General features: G+C 38.1%; 1 long non-coding RNA gene across 1 annotated transcript in view; it reads right to left on the reverse strand.

The window, feature by feature from the left end:
* LOC134804155 (uncharacterized) overlaps nt 1–12,116 on the reverse strand; it is a 431,198-nt gene that overhangs the window by 414,455 nt on the left and 4,627 nt on the right. The gene's annotated exons all lie outside the window — the stretch shown is intronic.

The following is a 12,116-nucleotide window of genomic DNA, read 5'->3' on the forward strand; positions in this document are numbered from 1 at the left end:
TGTCAACAGAGAAGGTGAAATTTCGCCGAACGCGGGCGGCCTGCAGCAGTTCGTCCCGCAGCTGCCGCCGCGCCAGCCTAACGACGACGCGACGCGGCCGGCCTCCGGCCTCACTGTCGGCCCCTTCCCCGGTCCGGCCCACCGCCCCGACTCGCTCGGCGAACACCACGTCGCGCTGCTCCAAGGCGACACCCAACCTGGCCGCGAGGACGGTGACCGTGTGGACAACGTTTTCTCCCTTCGCCTCAGGAACGTGGCCAATGTCAAGGTCAGAGAGCAACGCGTCCTGGTCGCGGTCATTCAACTGTAGCTGAAGGCGTGATTTAGATATACAGAGTGATTCAGGAGACGTGAGCAGGACTAACACTGCGCATATCGTTAATTATAAGCAACTGTTTCGTATCAGTTTTAGTGAGGTCACCCTACAGGACCTAATTAATCAACATAAAACCTCTTTAACCGTAATGGCATTTTGATTACGAAGAAAATAAACTGTCAAACTTGAGTGAGATACGAGTTTTCATAAATAACCAGAACGTGATGACAGTGATGACATCCAATTTGACACAGAATATCGGTACCTAGTTTAGTATTCTAATTTTAGGATGACCATGCATGTGGTAAATAAATTAATATTTTTTTTTCAACACGACTAGAAAATTAACGTTAATCTCACTAATACTGATACGAAGCATCAGTTGCTTATAATTTTCGAAATGCGCAGTGTTAGTCTTGCTCACGTCTCCTGAATCATCCTGTATTTTTTTGTATAAATGTATCCTGTATTCAAAAAAGAACATTTACAGAAAATGTTCTTTTTTGAAGAAAAATGTCTATTCTTTGAGAGAGGCATTTATGGTTTAAAAACAAGATGAAGATTAATTTTAACATACAATGTTTGTAAGTACCTACATAACTATCTAAGATCTAAGTGATCTTCAAAATTTGCAATGCATTTTTTGTGCAAAGCACTTGTCTCAAGCTGGTAAAAAGTTATGTGATGATTTTCTAGTAAAATGTACTTGAGTTTTGGAACTAAATAACTTACTTAACTTTAATTTAACATAAGATTGAGTACTTATGATTGTCGGACTTACTGTCTTATTGACCTTGCCAAAGAAGGTTCGTAGTTCCATTGTATGTGTGAGATATCTTAATTATTAATCAGAAATAATAGCTGTAACATAAACCTTAATTGATCATGACTCAAAAGTTTCATCGTTCCAGATTGTTATTAGAAATTCCTTTAGTTCAATAAACTTAACACATTCAGGTCTAGAACCCGACAGTCGGGTACACTGTTCGTAGCGACTACGCGCTCCATACGGCGAAAATGTGGCTACGCGCTACGAGCGTAACCCGTAGCACTTAGTGGCAATTAATGTGTTAAGTTCCAAGATTTACGATGTTTGCTTTGCGTGTAACAATTTACGGTTGTACTTTATGAAACAACGATCTAGATAACTAATAGAAGTCTGACTAGAGCTGAAGAATGACCCCTTGATACATATCCTCCTAAGGCCCAAGGTCCTACCTATAGTACAGTCAACGTTAAAAATATGTTTACACTTTTGCACCTTACTCCTTTGTAATAAGGCAAAAAGTGTAAACATATCTTTGACGTCGACTGTACCTCTTCAGTTCGATGAATTTTAAATCCTATTCAATTGGAACAGAAACAAAGTCGCTTTTGCTTTGTTTCGTTCAATTTTCCAACTAGCCACAATCAACTCTATTTCCTACACTATAGGTTCTAATTTCAATGGCAGTTTTTGGATTTTCATATGTATGGCTGCCTGGCTGGGCCTTAGGAGGCTATTGTGCCGCGACGCGAGTGACGCAACTGTACAGCGCGCACTGTACTCTACGTTCACTGATATCAGAATAACATCTGATTGATGACATAACTTTATTGAATAGCATGATTCAATATTATATCAATCTGATTTGAGTGTGCGTTCGAATGGGCCTAAATGTTAATTATTGTAATGCCGCGCAAGGTAAGATCTAATTAGATATGGTTGTCGTTTATTTTAAATTCTAACATTACTTGGCGCAGTCGGCTGGATCCCACAGGGTCTCTGATACGCTAATTCGAGTGTTAGTTATTCGATCTGTTTCCGACATGATATACTGACAGTCAGTGTGAAAAGTGACGTTTTTGACGTGATAACGTCTTATAAATCGATGAACACCGGTAGCATGCACGAAAAAGTGTCACGTTGTGAACAGATCTCCATGGTAACGTTACGTAATGTAATGGTAATGTTTTCTTATGACGTTATCACGCAAAATTATCGTCCGTAAACCGACTTTACAGACAACCATTTTTGGTTGAAGATATCGACAGATCAGTATCATATCGGAAACAAATCGAATAATGAGAACTCGAATTGGCGTGTGATTGCGAATAACGGTGTGACATTTCGTGAAACGGAATACTCGACCCGGCCATAGGTAAATTAGGTAAGCCATGCCATGGTAGATACAGTGCTTAACATTGTGTCAATTTAAGTACTTACAACAAAGTTTACTTTAAGAATCATCAATATAATAATATAGGGTCATTGCATCAGTTCACCGCCCAGTGCCTGCTTCAGTACAGTCACCGTCACCATTATATACAGGATGATTCATGAGACGTGAGCAGGATAAAGCCTACGCAAACAGTAAGTTATATATAAGCAACTGTTTCGTACCAGTATTTGTGAGATTAACTTTAATTTATTATATACTGTTTAAAAAAAAGTTTTAATTTATTTGCGACATTTATGGTCATCCTTCGTGTTTTATCCATTACAAGTGCCTAATTGAATATTATTAGAGTCTAGTTACTTTTGAAAAATCGTAGGTATCTCGCTCAAGTGTGACATTTTATTTTCTTCATATTAAAAGTGCTGTCATAACTGTTAAAAAGGTTTTATCTTTATTAATTAAATGTTGTAGGGTCTCCATGATTGGGTATCGTCTTGGGTCGTCCCATTCGTTTTACGTCAAGTTCTTAAATTAGTCTTATTCTGCTTTCGTCACGCATTCTACATTGGAAGCCACCGACGATTGTGACGAATGTAGAATGAGTGGCGAAAGCAGAATAGGACTAATTTAAGAACGTGACGAAAAACGAATGGGACGACCCAAGACGATACCATACTGGAGCGGCCGTGGTGCTCAAAAATATCTGAACACGCCTCTATTGAGTCTATTGCCAAGGCTCTATTGTCTATTGTATTGGCCAGTGCGTGCTCCAATAGAAATTTACTTGAAAAGGGGGTCGCTGATATACCGCTATGGACGTACCGTTCTACGGTTCCAGCCGAATAACTGCATGACGTCTTATTAATACTAACTTGGCCTTGGTTATACAACGCAGGAGGTTTTCATTTGGCGAAAATGTACTGCGCTCTGTACATTTTCGCCAATTATACACTACATCTGTGTATTGTTTGTTGCTCCTTATGTAAAATCCTACCTACAATATTCTATTTCAGTGTTTTTCAACCTGTTGTTCGCCAAGCTTCAATTAAAAACAAAATATCAGGTTACATGTAAACAAAATATCTGTTGTGGGCAGTGGGATTACATAATAAGTGGGGTCGAAAGGAAAATTTTATGCCAACGAGGTCGCGTCATGAAAAACCTTGAAAAACACTAGAGTTAGACCAAGAAAAGTCTGCAACGATTATGAAAGCACACGCAGTGCAAGTGTTATTTTAAACGTCAAACTTCTATGAAATTATGACGTTTAAATAATTAACACTTGCACTGCGTGTTCTTTCATAATCGTTGCAGACTTTTCTTGGTCTAACTCTATTATATAAGTAGTATTCGTATGAAAAGGAAAATGGGGACAAAATATCAAGAAACGGCTATCGCGCGGGTGGTACCTTTTAGCTCAATTATATACTCTGAAAATATACTCGTTTATAATTTTGTTCGTCAGATCCCTCGCCTCCCTGGGGAGTAGGTATCACTTGATATTTCATACTGACATGTTATACGAGGTAACGATATACAACTCAAAATAATGAGAATTAGATATGTCTCGTGATTTTTACCACCCACCGCAAAACGAGAGGTGTTATATGTTTGACGCCAATGTGTGTCTGTCTGTCTGTGGCATCGTACCTTTCCAACCGATAGCAGCAGTTTCTATCAGTCTTCGATCTGGCAGTTTGGAATGTATCAGCTCTTTACCAAATAATGTAAGGCATTTTTGGCAAAAAATATTTTTTTCGTATATATTATAGCGTAGGGGGGTTTTAAAATTGAATAGTTAAGGATGACTCACGTTAACCAGGCCGTGTCCGGGCCGGAGCTTCCAGGGCTTACTTTTCTATGACATGACAGGCGATCCCGTGATGCTATCCGTAGAAAACGATGCGCCGGAAGCTCTGGCCCGGACACGGCCCGGTCTAACGTGAGTTATCTTTTATTCTATCGAGCAAACCTGCTGATTAAGACGGCGCGCGAACTCGCGTGTGATTTTAGTTACATTGCGGACTGTTGGTTACGTCCAATTCAACCGACCGATCAAAACCCGCAATGTAATGAAACTCGCATGCGAGTTCTCGCATCGTCTAAATGAGCCCTCTTTTAACACATTCAACACCAAGAACCCGACTGTCGGGTACACTGTTCGTAGCGACTACGCGCTACATACGACAAAACCGTGGCTACGCGCTACGAGCGTAACCCGTAGCACTTAGTGGTATTGAATGTGTTAAAGGTAGGTAGGGTTAGGTTAGTTTTCAGGTTGGAGTCTTCCCTTGAAAATATATTCAGTTTCCGTGAGATTTTTTTTATGGGCAATTGCACTATATTAAAACCATAAAAATGTAATATGTAATTATATATGTATAAACTACAATGTTGCCTAAGCCTCCTCTTAACCATTTTTCTTAACCTTAAGGGGAAGGTGTTACAAACTAACGGTCAATCTCAAAATATTCTTTATTCGAAAGTGCCTAGCAGCAATCACATGTTAAGAAATATAAGGACAATGGACAAAAATATTCTTTCTATGTCACAGCTAAGTCGAATAGGTCCCCATTTACCACTTGTCCATTAAAAATTTACTTCCACACCTCCAGTGTCAGTATTTTCAGATAATTCTGAGTGACACGTCTCTGACATCATAAGCTCTTTATAGATAACTTATATTTGGTTTAGTGCTAACAGCTCTCGGAGTATTCTACGAAAATATTTGCCGCTGTTCCGTAAAAATGAGAATTCTCTGGAGATTTGTAGTTAAGTATAGGAGCTTTTTTCCTATCACTATAAATAAATAAATAAATAGGACATTCTTACACAAATTGACTTCGCCCGTCAGGAGGCTCAAGAAGGCTTGTGTTGTGGGTATACAAATACTAAAATACAATGTATATTTGCCTATGTATTATTATTGGAGATGCAACGGATAGTTGTTTAGGCGGATACCGGATACCGGATATTCGGCCTGACTATTGGCTGAATATTCGGCCGGAGGAACTATACCTACTACATTTCGGGGGCGGGGGGAGCGAAAAATGGATCTAGCTCGTTCTTATCTCTGGGAAAACGCGCATTTTTGAGTTTTGAGAGCAAACCTCGTTCTCCTCTCTCAATCTTAACACGTTCGCGGATGCTCAGTCACACCAGTTGGACACCTAAATTTTGTATGGAAATATTGGGACTGTTATAGCATTCCTGTCACTACAAATATATCTTTTAGGTTTGTATATGACGCGTAATGCTATGCAAGGCGAATGCTATGCAATCCGCGTCAATATGAAGTATATTTTTTATACGCTATGTGACAACAAATGCTATACAATTCGGATGCATAAGCATGTCTGTCACATGACGTAGTCAAGATGGGATCTTATATGACATCGCATGTTATAGCATTCATACATCGTGCTCGATGGACTTGATGGTTGAGACTTCTGACTTCCTAAAGGCGCGATTTTTGCTCTAAAGACTCATCTGCTGACCTCTTCAAACAATTTTCTTCTTCTGTTTTCTTCCCTCTTTGCTTATCATTGTAATATTAAGTTCGCTGTTCATTCGACCTCAAATTATGTGATACTACCTACAAATTATGCGTTGGAGACCGGCTCTAATCTAAAGGCCCAGTCATGGGTCTCATCGCATGTTGTAGAGAGCCGAGTGGCAATGTTGAGCTCTCTTAAAATGAGAGGTTTGTTCTTCTAGCTGTCCAAGGTATACGCAGCATTTTACGCCAACACTACTTCTCAAAATTGACAATATGTACCGCATTACACTTTTTGAGTTCCCTGTAACGCACCGCCGCGTTAAGTTCTGAACGTAAAGCGTCCACCACTTTTCCTGCCAAGCGATGATTCACCCAACTTTATATTCTTTTTCGGATGCATCTGCACCAAATACAAGGCGTGAAATATACACAGAATGATACCACAAATGCGTGTCATAAGGTGCTTACCTTGTGGGAGGTGATCTTCGAGTGCCAACAGGCTATAATTCACAATTATATGACCAAAACTATGACTAGTAACGTAATTATTTCAATAATAGGTATACACATTCATGCCTCACTTTTTCACATTAACCGTTATCAAAATTTTACTGTAGTGTAATTAACAGCAAGTAAACACGTTTATTTATTAAAGCACAATGAAAAACTTAAAGAAATTGTAAGAAAAACATTAATTACGATTTTATAAAAATGCGTCAAAATCGCTATCGCGCACGAAATTCACCCAAATTACATGTGTTCAATCCCAGACGCACCTGCCGGGCTACTAAGGGAACTGCCATACAAAGACGAATGCTATAGCATCTGCGTCACAGAAAGGGGGGCCAATTTGGAGACGTCACAGGATAATTTTTAACTTCGATAAAACTATGTAATATGGCAGTACGCATTATTTGACTCTGGTGACTGGTAGAGGAAAAGTTGGTGAATAATATTATACTGTGGTTAAGCGGATTGATAAGCACGAAGAAATTTAAAAAGAATAACGGATGCAATAGCAGGCGCTTCACCAGGAGGAGTACAAAAATGGATGCTATGCAATCCGCGTCCGCGAACGTGTTAAGGTGGCCACTGACGAGCCTTCCAACAGTCCAAATAGCGTGGCTGCAATCCAAAATCGGTCCGTGAATGTGAAAAACGTACAATGTTTAATATTAGGATGCCGTCCATTTGGATGAATCCATTGTAACGGCATCCATTTGGAAGGCTCGTCAGTGGCCTGCTTAATACAAGAATTGCTCGTTTAAAACGTATATTTATTTATTTATATGTATAATATATATTTCGGGGATGTCGGAAAATCGATCTAGGCATAAGATAAACTTGGCATGATAATTTCCTTAAAATGTATCTATCTACATACGTCTGGTGCTAGTTTTCGTTGCTTAGGTAATTGTTAAATATCTGGGAGACCGAGCTTTGCTCGGAAAACATATACAAACTAAAAAATGCTCATTTTCCCAGAGATAAGACCTTGCTAGATCGATTTTTCGACCCCGAAAACCCCAAATATAGCAAATTTCATCGAAAACATTAGAGCCGTTTCCGAGATCCCCGAAATAATATATATTTCATAAGCATTGCTCGTTTAAAGGTATTAAGTTAAGATAAGATAAAGATAGTTTATTATTCAAGTAGGCATATTACAATGGGCTTATGATTACATACATCGGATTCTAGGGGGCAAATTTACCTAGAATCCGATGTATGCTTATGAACGTCAAATAAAGCTACACCGGTTCCAACCCTACACCTCTGTCTCGACGAGAAGATTTAAATTGATGATTTAACCTATAACTCTTACCTAATCTATAATTTAGAATGACGTACAGTTCTTTCTAATATTACACTTATAACTTGTAACACATTAGAGAGAACGATTTTACATTTCATCCCCAAAATAAAATACAAGCATATACCCCTAAATTACCCGCATCGAACACGTGTTCCAGAACATTCGTGTCAATTTGACAGATATCACCAAATATCAACAGAATTACGCAATTTTGTCCTCAAAGCAATTACTACAAATTGAAGAAACCTTCCATTTTCTCGTTAAAATATCGCTAAAACCAAAAACGGATTAAATGTATACATACTTCATACTTACTTACTACCCTATATTTTTAGATAGTATTTGAGAAGTGGTTATATCGTGAAAGAAGCTTTAAAGCGACTGTCGTTACAGCTCAAATTCTCTTAAATATGTCGATAATAACAATTCGCACTTTACCCTTTTGATAGTGAAAATAACGTTGTTTAATTATGAATTTTAACACAGTTTACATTTGCCTTATTAAAAGTCAAACAAAACTTTGTGTATTTGAGACGCGAAATGAGGCAAGTCGACGATGTGTACACTGTTTTGACCCTTACTACTATAGGATAAGCAGGTTTGTTGTCCAAACACAGACTGGACTTGGGACCTTTTCTTTGACCTAGTCTTACGCAAGTTATGAAAACAACCGTAATGTTATTATGGCTGCAAAACCGGCGTAACAAGTGTGTTATCACAAAATAATAAGAAGTAGAGAGGATCAGAAGATTCTTTCTTCTTTGCCGTTTAGGGTTTTGTTTTAAAGTTGAAATGTGCAAAATAGAAGCCATCACATTCAATGTACATTACATGAGTGCGAAAGAGACAGGGTACGAATAAAAAAAAACGTGGCCGACCGCTTGAATGTACAAGAATGCCCTTGAAGAATGTGCTTGAAAGAATGTTTGGTGCGCTTGAATGTACCAAAACGTAAGATTAGCGGACTGGAAAATACAAAAAGCTGTATTCAGGAGACACGGTGGTTAATTATATCATGGTCAGTCAGACTCGCGCACGAAGGGTTTCGACCATTACGTAAAAATCGGCAAAAAATTAAGTTTGTTGTATGGGAGCTCCACTTAAATATTTATTTTATTCTGTTTTTAGTATTTGTTGTTATTGCGGCAACAGAATTATTTACATCATCTATGAAAATTTCAACAGTCTAGCTATCATGGTTCATGGCTTCATGAGATACAGCCTGGTGACAGGTGAGAGACAGACAGACAGACAGAACAGTGAAGTCTTAGTATATAATAGGGTCTCATTTTTACCCCTTGGGTACGGAATCAAAAAAATTATGCATTCTTTTAATTATTATTTCTGAATTCAATATAGGTACTTCTAATGGCACTTGATTGCTTTCTGATTTTGGTCGCACTTACATATGATATTTAACAAGCAATCTTGGTACATTGTAGATCTGTTGTGTAGTGTAGGCTTGTGGTGTGGGACAAAGCTCACGAAGCGAACTTGTAAAGATAAACAAAATATTATTATAATGATAGAAAATAAATTGAATTCAATTTCAAATTTAGGTGCGATGATACCTCTTTGCGCTGATCCGTCGAATACAGATACACACACAACACTATCAATGAATCCTATCATTCTTTCACATATGGTGGGTGATTAAGTATGTCTTGGATAATACAAAAGCAAACAATTAACGCAATCACATATTATTATTATATCTGAATTCAATTATTTTATTAATTATATTCTTGTACTTTGACGATCATAATAATTACGAATTCTTGTAGACAGACATACCTGCAATTTATAATTTAATCTGTATCATGTAATAAATAAATCTGAATCAATACTTCCAACGGCACATAAAATTTTAAACGCACGTTTGATATTCCACAGGCCATCTTCAATGACAGTGTTGAACGAACGAAGGGACAGAACCACACCCTGAACTAAAAGATTGTGTGTATCCCTGAAACATCCAGTCCTAAACAAAAAGGCGATCGCAAAACGCGCGGGCTCACCCACCGCGCATGTTGCCAAAATAGCTCGTTGCCAACTCAGATTGCCAAAATAATGGCCTCTTCAACGCATTCATACGGTCACCAGTGGATGGTTGGACTGGAGACTATACAGTATGTTTCTGACCATGGGGCTTTAAATCCAGGGCTTGATTTTACTCGCTAAACTGAGCTACTTTTACTATGGGACCAACCCTAAAATCGGGGAAAATTTTTTGGCTTTTCCATAGAAAACGTCGACATCTGATCAGCCAAAATGTATGAAAAAGTAAAAATTTCTTTTGGGGGTTTCGGGGTTGGTGCCATAATAAATGTAGCTCAGTTTAGCGAGTAGAATCGAGCCCTGGATTTAAAGCCCCATGGTGAGACACACCCTGTATAGACTGCCTCGTAACTTGTAAACGTTCTAGTTGATTATGTTATACCTACTGGGTACCGTTTGACCATGCTGAATAGGTAAAAGGGTACCTAAAAGTATTTTTCATCACACTTGCTCGGAAAAGATGTATTTACACGTAGGGCTTGCGGGCGGGAAATTGAATTTTTCGCCCTAGGGCGGAAAAAATCTTTTCCGAGCAAGTGTGATGAAAAACACTTATTTACACGTAGGGCTTGCGGGCGGGAAATTGAAATTTTCGCCCTAGGGCGGAAAAGTGTTTTATACAGAAGTTTGTTTTTATTAATTCTCCTTTTTTTCCTTACAAGTGTGATGAAAAACATTGTGTGTGCCACGGGCGGTAAAGAAATTCCGAACTCGTGAACATTTTAAGCCCTCGCTTCGCGTCGGGCTTAAAATTGACACTCGTTCGTAATTTCTTATTTCCCGCCCTTAATACACAATGTACTATTGTTCGCTTCTACTGAGTTGTAATGTAAAAATAGCATGTAAGGAATTTTAAAGTTTTTTTGACTTCACTGCACAGCACAGAGTTTAAAATGCCAACATTCATTGTTATGTCATAGTTATGTTATGACATTTCTTTTCACACGGATACTATAAGGATCACTCACACAAACAAACAATGGAGCAAAATTTTATAATTTTTCAAACTTTTACATACAATACAAACAATACAAATATGGGCGTTTTCTAAAATAAATATCGAAAACCTGATTCTCACAGATTCTGGTGTTTTTGGGTTCTTTCAATTTCAAAAATTCAATTCTGATGATAAAATAAAATGTCCCAAAAATTTGTATGAAAATTGTACGTTCCACTACGTCACGCACATACAAGTGAATTTATTTACATACTAAAACGTGACGTAATAGAATGGACATTTTGGGACATCTTTTTTTAATGGTGCGATGGAGAATGCTGTCGATTCTGAGTAGAATGAGCCCAAGAACGTCCAGATTTGAAAGAATCAGGTTTTCAATATTTATTTTAGAAAACGCCCAAATACTCATTATTGCACACCATAAACAAATACCGAAGAAGGCAGAAATAACAAATATCCCGACTAATTGAGGACTTGTTTTTGAAGTATGTTACAAACAGATATTTTGCCGAAATGAAAGAATGTTTTAAGAAAGGGATCATTATTTCAACCACGTAATTAATTAAAAATCTATGAATGCAGTTTAAATTGTTTTTTAAATTAATATAATGTCTTCTTTCAGTAAAATGTTCCATCTACAATATTCAGGGTACTTTCCCTCCATGCGGCAAGCTGTGGGACGCCCTGTATATTGGATACATTTCCGACTGCATTTTTAAGTAAACAGGGTGCTTTAGTAAATAACCCGTCTTGTATTCTAATAGGATCGCACGGTGCTGGAAATCTCATTTCCCCGTTTAGAGTTAAAGGCATCTTCGGTTCAAAGGAAAACTAACTCCGTTTAAGTTGTATTGTACCTATTCGCGTGAAGGTTTCTAAACAGGATTATGTTGCGATTTATCTTTATGCTGCTCTTTTTTATTAGGACTAGTTATTTTCATTTGAAATTTACAATATATCGGAACCTCGCGCGTCCAATGATTGTTTGTAGACATTATTTGGAAGTTTGGCACATTCATTTATTTAGAAATGTAACATTTTTTAAATAAAAATTGTAAAAACGAATTTTTATTAATTATTTTTTTTTATTATACCCAACAAAAAGATACTTGAAGGAACTGTTATAGGGAATAGGGACCATCATTGGACGCCAGCGGGCGCACGCGCGCGCAGGCCACATTGTAGGAATAATCCGTCGCACGCGTCCGCGTCAGTGCGTTGCTCATTTACATTTATTTTTTTGTTAACCCGCTCATCCGCTCCGTGCACCCGCGCCAGATAGCGATAGATCACTAACAATGGCATAATAG

Source organism: Cydia splendana, chromosome Z (genome assembly GCF_910591565.1).
Source record: "Cydia splendana chromosome Z, ilCydSple1.2, whole genome shotgun sequence".
Lineage (NCBI taxonomy): Eukaryota > Metazoa > Arthropoda > Insecta > Lepidoptera > Tortricidae > Cydia > Cydia splendana.